We start from the raw sequence: 8,172 nt of genomic DNA on the forward strand, positions 1-8,172 counted from the left end.
TGCAAAAGCTGCTGCCTCTGTGACCGCATTGAGGCACGTTCCCGTGTCTCCGAGTACATAGACGGCTCTTCCGCGTTCACTCCGAGGGAAACGGTCCGCTATTGCTTCTGTGCGTACAGACGCGATTCCCTTGTCTCTTGCGAACACAGGGAACTCTGTGCATCCAAATCTACCGGCTAAGGACGCGTCTGCATATGTTTTGGTGAACAATCGAGTGTGCGTGTTCTGACAGCTGCCTCTATGCAGACGTCTCCACAGAGCCACTTCTGAATGCCCCGCAGCCCAGGACTGAATGGATACACTAACAAGTGCACCGGTGTGAGCAACCACATATGCAGAAGGACGTCTTTCATCTCACAGAAGCGCGAACGTCTTGGCGTTCAAGCACATGGCAGAAACAAGGTGTGAACAGATGAGCTGCTGCTATTTTCTCCGTTCGGCATGCTTCGTTGTAGCTCTCTTGCCGGTCGCCGGCTTAGCGGCTTGCTTTGCGCGACTAGCTCTGGGGAGAGAAGGAGATAGCGCCGGAAACCTCGCCTTTTGCCTTCTTCGGCGCTGGAACCTGGTTGCTGCGCCTTCTCTTTGTCCATGTGCACACACACGATTCCTCAGCGAAAACCATGCAGAAACCTTTCCACGAGCATCCAGGGATGTGCACCCAGCACCACGTGCACGCACACGCAGCTAGAGAAAAGCACCTACCTTTTCACACACTGATGCCTAAGCAAACGTGTGGCCACACACACGCACACATCCGCAAGCGCGCCTACTCCCATCTATTGAGGGAAAGACGGACGAGCAATGTCCTGACAGGCTTGAGGGGAAAAACGTCCGTTGATGGTTGGCGTACTGCACGCCCGCCTACGGGGCTGCAGGGGAATCCACATTTGGAAGGTACCTGAAGATGTGTGCCTGTTCTTGGAGCTCCGCTAGTAGGGTAGCAAAGACACTCGTAGGCAGTACTGAATGCTGCTCCGTGCTACTTCTCCTCCGCTGGCAAATGCTTCACAGTCGCCCGAGGAAAGACGTTTAACAATCGATCTCCAAGAGAAACGAAACACATGATGCCATAAGGCGAAAGAATAGCAGGGCATCTCTTCACAAGCTTGTCCCTGATCTATAGCTGAGGGCAAACACTTGTGTGCTTGTGGGAGAGCCTGTGTCTTTCCTGGAAGCGTTTGGGAGTTTTGCTCAGACGCGTGTTTCCTCAAGTTCAAGAATCAAGATCTAGGATACCTGCAGACAGGTGCCTGTTTGTGTGGAGACAGTCTGTTTGAAACTGTGTTCCTCAGCGCCCGCTCTTTCTCCCCGTCGCTCCACACGCCTGGGAGTCCCTTTCTTTCTCTCCACAAGCACGTGTGTTGACTTCGTCGCACATGTGCATCTGCACAAGCGTTGAGCTCAGCAGAGTGTGTCTCTTGACACTTGATGTGCGTTGGCTGTGTCTGCGTGCTCCAGTGAAGAGAGAAACGGGAAATCATCTTGGTAGAGGCAACAAAGCAAAAGCGAGGCAGGATTGACATCTGCTCAACAGAGACGGATTCCCTGCGCTGACACAGTTCACAGTTACACGAGAAGCAATCTGAGCGGTCCATCGACCGGAGACGTGTTTCCCAAGAGGTCGTTTAGCGAGTGAACAGCAGTGTGCGCGACTTTCAGGAGTGTGCCTGGAAAGTGCCAGAATCACCAGAGCACCTGTGCAAAAGCTGCTGCCTCTGTGACCGCATTGAGGCACGTTCCCGTGTCTGCGAGTACATAGACGGCTCTTCCGCGTTCACTCCGAGGGAAACGGTCCGCTATTGCTTCTGTGCGTACAGACGCGATTCCCTTGTCTCTTGCGAACACAGGGAACTCTGTGCATCCAAATCTACCGGCTAAGGACGCGTCTGCATATGTTTTGGTGAACAATCGAGTGTGCGTGTTCTGACAGCTGCCTCTATGCAGACGTCTCCACAGAGCCACTTCTGAATGCCCCGCAGCCCAGGACTGAATGGATACACTAACAAGTGCACCGGTGTGAGCAACCACATATGCAGAAGGACGTCTTTCATCTCACAGAAGCGCGAACGTCTTGGCGTTCAAGCACATGGCAGAAACAAGGTGTGAACAGATGAGCTGCTGCTATTTTCTCCGTTCGGCATGCTTCGTTGTAGCTCTCTTGCCGGTCGCCGGCTTAGCGGCTTGCTTTGCGCGACTAGGTCTGCGGAGAGAAGGAGATAGCGCCGGAAACCTTGCCTTTTGCCTTCTTCGGCGCTGGAACCTGGTTGCTGCGCCTTCTCTTTGTCCATGTGCACACACACGATTCCTCAGCGAAAACCATGCAGAAACCTTTCCACGAGCACCCAGGGATGTGCACCCAGCAGCACGTGCACGCACACGCAGCTAGAGAAAAGCACCTACCTTTTCACACACTGATGCCTAAGCAAACGCGTGGCCACACAAACGCACACATCCGCAAGCGCGCCTACTCCCATCTATTGAGGGAAAGACGGACGAGCAACGTCCTGACAGGCTTGAGGGGAAAAACGTCCGTTGATGGTTGGCGTACTGCACGCCCGCCTACGGGGCTGCAGGGGAATCCACATTTGGAAGGTACCTGAAGATGTGTGCCTGTTCTTGGAGCTCCGCTAGTAGGGTAGCAAAGACACTCGTAGGCAGTACTGAATGCTGCTCCGTGCTACTTCTCCTCCGCTGGCAAATGCTTCACAGTCGCCCGAGGAAAGACGTTTAACAATCGATCTCCAAGAGAAACGAAACACATGATGCCATAAGGCGAAAGAATAGCAGGGCATCTCTTCACAAGCTTGTCCCTGATCTATAGCTGAGGGCAAACACTTGTGTGCTTGTGGGAGAGCCTGTGTCTTTCCTGGAAGCGTTTGGGAGTTTTGCTCAGACGCGTGTTTCCTCAAGTTCAAGAATCAAGATCTAGGATACCTGCAGACAGGTGCCTGTTTGTGTGGAGACAGTCTGTTTGAAACTGTGTTCCTCAGCGCCCGCTCTTTCTCCCCGTCGCTCCACACGCCTGGGAGTCCCTTTCTTTCTCTCCACAAGCACGTGTGTTGACTTCGTCGCACATGTGCATCTGCACAAGCGTTGAGCTCAGCAGAGTGTGTCTCTTGACACTTGATGTGCGTTGGCTGTGTCTGCGTGCTCCAGTGAAGAGAGAAACGGGAAATCATCTTGGTAGAGGCAACAAAGCAAAAGCGAGGCAGGATTGACATCTGCTCAACAGAGACGGATTCCCTGCGCTGACACAGTTCACAGTTACACGAGAAGCAATCTGAGCGGTCCATCGACCGGAGACGTGTTTCCCAAGAGGTCGTTTAGCGAGTGAACAGCAGTGTGCGCGACTTTCAGGAGTGTGCCTGGAAAGTGCCAGAATCACCAGAGCACCTGTGCAAAAGCTGCTGCCTCTGTGACCGCACTGAGGCACGTTCCCGTGTCTGCGAGTATATAGACGGCTCTTTCGCGTTCACTCCGAGGGAAACGGTCCGCTATTGCTTCTGTGCGTACAGACGCGATTCCCTTGTCTCTTGCGAACACAGGGAACTCTGTGCATCCAAATCTACAGGCTAAAGACGCGTCTGCACATGTTTTGGTGAACAATCGAGTGTGCGTGTTCTGACAGCTGCCTCTATGCAGATGTCTCCACAGAGCCACTTCTGAATGCCCCGCAGCCCAGGACTGAATGGATACACTAACAAGTGCACCGGTGTGAGCAACCACATATGCAGAAGGACGTCTTTCATCTCACAGAAGCGCGAACGTCTTGGCGTTCAAGCACATGGCAGAAACAAGGTGTGAACAGATGAGCTGCTGCTATTTTCTCCGTTCGGCATGCTTCGTTGTAGCTCTCTTGCCGGTCGCCGGCTTAGCGGCTTGCTTTGCGTGACTAGGTCTGCGGAGAGAAGGAGATAGCGCCGGAAACCTTGCCTTTTGCCTTCTTCGGCGCTGGAACCTGGTTGCTGCGCCTTCTCTTTGTCCATGTGCACACACACGATTCCTCAGCGAAAACCATGCAGAAACCTTACCTCGAGCACCCAGGGATGTGCACCCAGCAGCACGTGCACGCACACGCAGCTAGAGAAAAGCACCTACCTTTTCACACACTGATGCCTAAGCAAACGCGTGGCCACACACACGCACACATCCGCAAGCGCGCCTACTCCCATCTATTGAGGGAAAGACGGACGAGCAACGTCCTGACAGGCTTGAGGGGAAAAACGTCCGTTGATGGTTGGCGTACTGCACGCCCGCCTACGGGGCTGCAGGGGAATCCACATTTGGAAGGTACCTGAAGATGTGTGCCTGTTCTTGGAGCTCCGCTAGTAGGGTAGCAAAGACACTCGTAGGCAGTACTGAATGCTGCTCCGTGCTACTTCTCCTCCGCTGGCAAATGCTTCACAGTCGCCCGAGGAAAGACGTTTAACAATCGATCTCCAAGAGAAACGAAACACATGATGCCATAAGGCGAAAGAATAGCAGGGCATCTCTTCACAAGCTTGTCCCTGATCTATAGCTGAGGGCAAACACTTGTGTGCTTGTGGGAGAGCCTGTGTCTTTCCTGGAAGCGTTTGGGAGTTTTGCTCAGACGCGTGTTTCCTCAAGTTCAAGAATCAAGATCTAGGATACCTGCAGACAGGTGCCTGTTTGTGTGGAGACAGTCTGTTTGAAACTGTGTTCCTCAGCGCCCGCTCTTTCTCCCCGTCGCTCCACACGCCTGGGAGTCCCTTTCTTTCTCTCCACAAGCACGTGTGTTGACTTCGTCGCACATGTGCATCTGCACAAGCGTTGAGCTCAGCAGAGTGTGTCTCTTGACACTTGATGTGCGTTGGCTGTGTCTGCGTGCTCCAGTGAAGAGAGAAACGGGAAATCATCTTGGTAGAGGCAACAAAGCAAAAGCGAGGCAGGATTGACATCTGCTCAACAGAGACGGATTCCCTGCGCTGACACAGTTCACAGTTACACGAGAAGCAATCTGAGCGGTCCATCGACCGGAGACGTGTTTCCCAAGAGGTCGTTTAGCGAGTGAACAGCAGTGTGCGCGACTTTCAGGAGTGTGCCTGGAAAGTGCCAGAATCACCAGAGCACCTGTGCAAAAGCTGCTGCCTCTGTGACCGCACTGAGGCACGTTCCCGTGTCTGCGAGTATATAGACGGCTCTTTCGCGTTCACTCCGAGGGAAACAGTCCGCTATTGCTTCTGTGCGTACAGACGCGATTCCCTTGTCTCTTGCGAACACAGGGAACTCTGTGCATCCAAATCTACAGGCTAAAGACGCGTCTGCACATGTTTTGGTGAACAATCGAGTGTGCGTGTTCTGACAGCTGCCTCTATGCAGATGTCTCCACAGAGCCACTTCTGAATGCCCCGCAGCCCAGGACTGAATGGATACACTAACAAGTGCACCGGTGTGAGCAACCACATATGCAGAAGGACGTCTTTCATCTCACAGAAGCGCGAACGTCTTGGCGTTCAAGCACATGGCAGAAACAAGGTGTGAACAGATGAGCTGCTGCTATTTTCTCCGTTCGGCATGCTTCGTTGTAGCTCTCTTGCCGGTCGCCGGCTTAGCGGCTTGCTTTGCGCGACTAGGTCTGCGGAGAGAAGGAGATAGCGCCGGAAACCTTGCCTTTTGCCTTCTTCGGCGCTGGAACCTGGTTGCTGCGCCTTCTCTTTGTCCATGTGCACACACACGATTCCTCAGCGAAAACCATGCAGAAACCTTACCTCGAGCACCCAGGGATGTGCACCCAGCAGCACGTGCACGCACACGCAGCTAGAGAAAAGCACCTACCTTTTCACACACTGATGCCTAAGCAAACGCGTGGCCACACACACGCACACATCCGCAAGCGCGCCTACTCCCATCTATTGAGGGAAAGACGGACGAGCAACGTCCTGACAGGCTTGAGGGGAAAAACGTCCGTTGATGGTTGGCGTACTGCACGCCCGCCTACGGGGCTGCAGGGGAATCCACATTTGGAAGGTACCTGAAGATGTGTGCCTGTTCTTGGAGCTCCGCTAGTAGGGTAGCAAAGACACTCGTAGGCAGTACTGAATGCTGCTCCGTGCTACTTCTCCTCCGCTGGCAAATGCTTCACAGTCGCCCGAGGAAAGACGTTTAACAATCGATCTCCAAGAGAAACGAAACACATGATGCCATAAGGCGAAAGAATAGCAGGGCATCTCTTCACAAGCTTGTCCCTGATCTATAGCTGAGGGCAAACACTTGTGTGCTTGTGGGAGAGCCTGTGTCTTTCCTGGAAGCGTTTGGGAGTTTTGCTCAGACGCGTGTTTCCTCAAGTTCAAGAATCAAGATCTAGGATACCTGCAGACAGGTGCCTGTTTGTGTGGAGACAGTCTGTTTGAAACTGTGTTCCTCAGCGCCCGCTCTTTCTCCCCGTCGCTCCACACGCCTGGGAGTCCCTTTCTTTCTCTCCACAAGCACGTGTGTTGACTTCGTCGCACATGTGCATCTGCACAAGCGTTGAGCTCAGCAGAGTGTGTCTCTTGACACTTGATGTGCGTTGGCTGTGTCTGCGTGCTCCAGTGAAGAGAGAAACGGGAAATCATCTTGGTAGAGGCAACAAAGCAAAAGCGAGGCAGGATTGACATCTGCTCAACAGAGACGGATTCCCTGCGCTGACACAGTTCACAGTTACACGAGAAGCAATCTGAGCGGTCCATCGACCGGAGACGTGTTTCCCAAGAGGTCGTTTAGCGAGTGAACAGCAGTGTGCGCGACTTTCAGGAGTGTGCCTGGAAAGTGCCAGAATCACCAGAGCACCTGTGCAAAAGCTGCTGCCTCTGTGACCGCACTGAGGCACGTTCCCGTGTCTGCGAGTATATAGACGGCTCTTTCGCGTTCACTCCGAGGGAAACGGTCCGCTATTGCTTCTGTGCGTACAGACGCGATTCCCTTGTCTCTTGCGAACACAGGGAACTCTGTGCATCCAAATCTACAGGCTAAAGACGCGTCTGCACATGTTTTGGTGAACAATCGAGTGTGCGTGTTCTGACAGCTGCCTCTATGCAGATGTCTCCACAGAGCCACTTCTGAATGCCCCGCAGCCCAGGACTGAATGGATACACTAACAAGTGCACCGGTGTGAGCAACCACATATGCAGAAGGACGTCTTTCATCTCACAGAAGCGCGAACGTCTTGGCGTTCAAGCACATGGCAGAAACAAGGTGTGAACAGATGAGCTGCTGCTATTTTCTCCGTTCGGCATGCTTCGTTGTAGCTCTCTTGCCGGTCGCCGGCTTAGCGGCTTGCTTTGCGCGACTAGGTCTGCGGAGAGAAGGAGATAGCGCCGGAAACCTTGCCTTTTGCCTTCTTCGGCGCTGGAACCTGGTTGCTGCGCCTTCTCTTTGTCCATGTGCACACACACGATTCCTCAGCGAAAACCATGCAGAAACCTTACCTCGAGCACCCAGGGATGTGCACCCAGCACCACGTGCACGCACACGCAGCTAGAGAAAAGCACCTACCCTTTCACACACTGATGCCTAAGCAAACGCGTGGCCACACACACGCACACATCCGCAAGCGCGCCTACTCCCATCTATTGAGGGAAAGACGGACGAGCAACGTCCTGACAGGCTTGAGGGGAAAAACGTCCGTTGATGGTTGGCGTACTGCACGCCCGCCTACGGGGCTGCAGGGGAATCCACATTTGGAAGGTACCTGAAGATGTGTGCCTGTTCTTGGAGCTCCGCTAGTAGGGTAGCAAAGACACTCGTAGGCAGTACTGAATGCTGCTCCGTGCTACTTCTCCTCCGCTGGCAAATGCTTCACAGTCGCCCGAGGAAAGACGTTTAACAATCGATCTCCAAGAGAAACGAAACACATGATGCCATAAGGCGAAAGAATAGCAGGGCATCTCTTCACAAGCTTGTCCCTGATCTATAGCTGAGGGCAAACACTTGTGTGCTTGTGGGAGAGCCTGTGTCTTTCCTGGAAGCGTTTGGGAGTTTTGCTCAGACGCGTGTTTCCTCAAGTTCAAGAATCAAGATCTAGGATACCTGCAGACAGGTGCCTGTTTGTGTGGAGACAGTCTGTTTGAAACTGTGTTCCTCAGCGCCCGCTCTTTCTCCCCGTCGCTCCACACGCCTGGGAGTCCCTTTCTTTCTCTCCACAAGCACGTGTGTTGACTTCGTCGCACATGT

The sequence above is a fragment of the Patagioenas fasciata genome, unplaced genomic scaffold, assembly GCF_037038585.1.
Source record: "Patagioenas fasciata isolate bPatFas1 unplaced genomic scaffold, bPatFas1.hap1 Unplaced_91, whole genome shotgun sequence".
NCBI classification, from domain to species: domain Eukaryota; kingdom Metazoa; phylum Chordata; class Aves; order Columbiformes; family Columbidae; genus Patagioenas; species Patagioenas fasciata.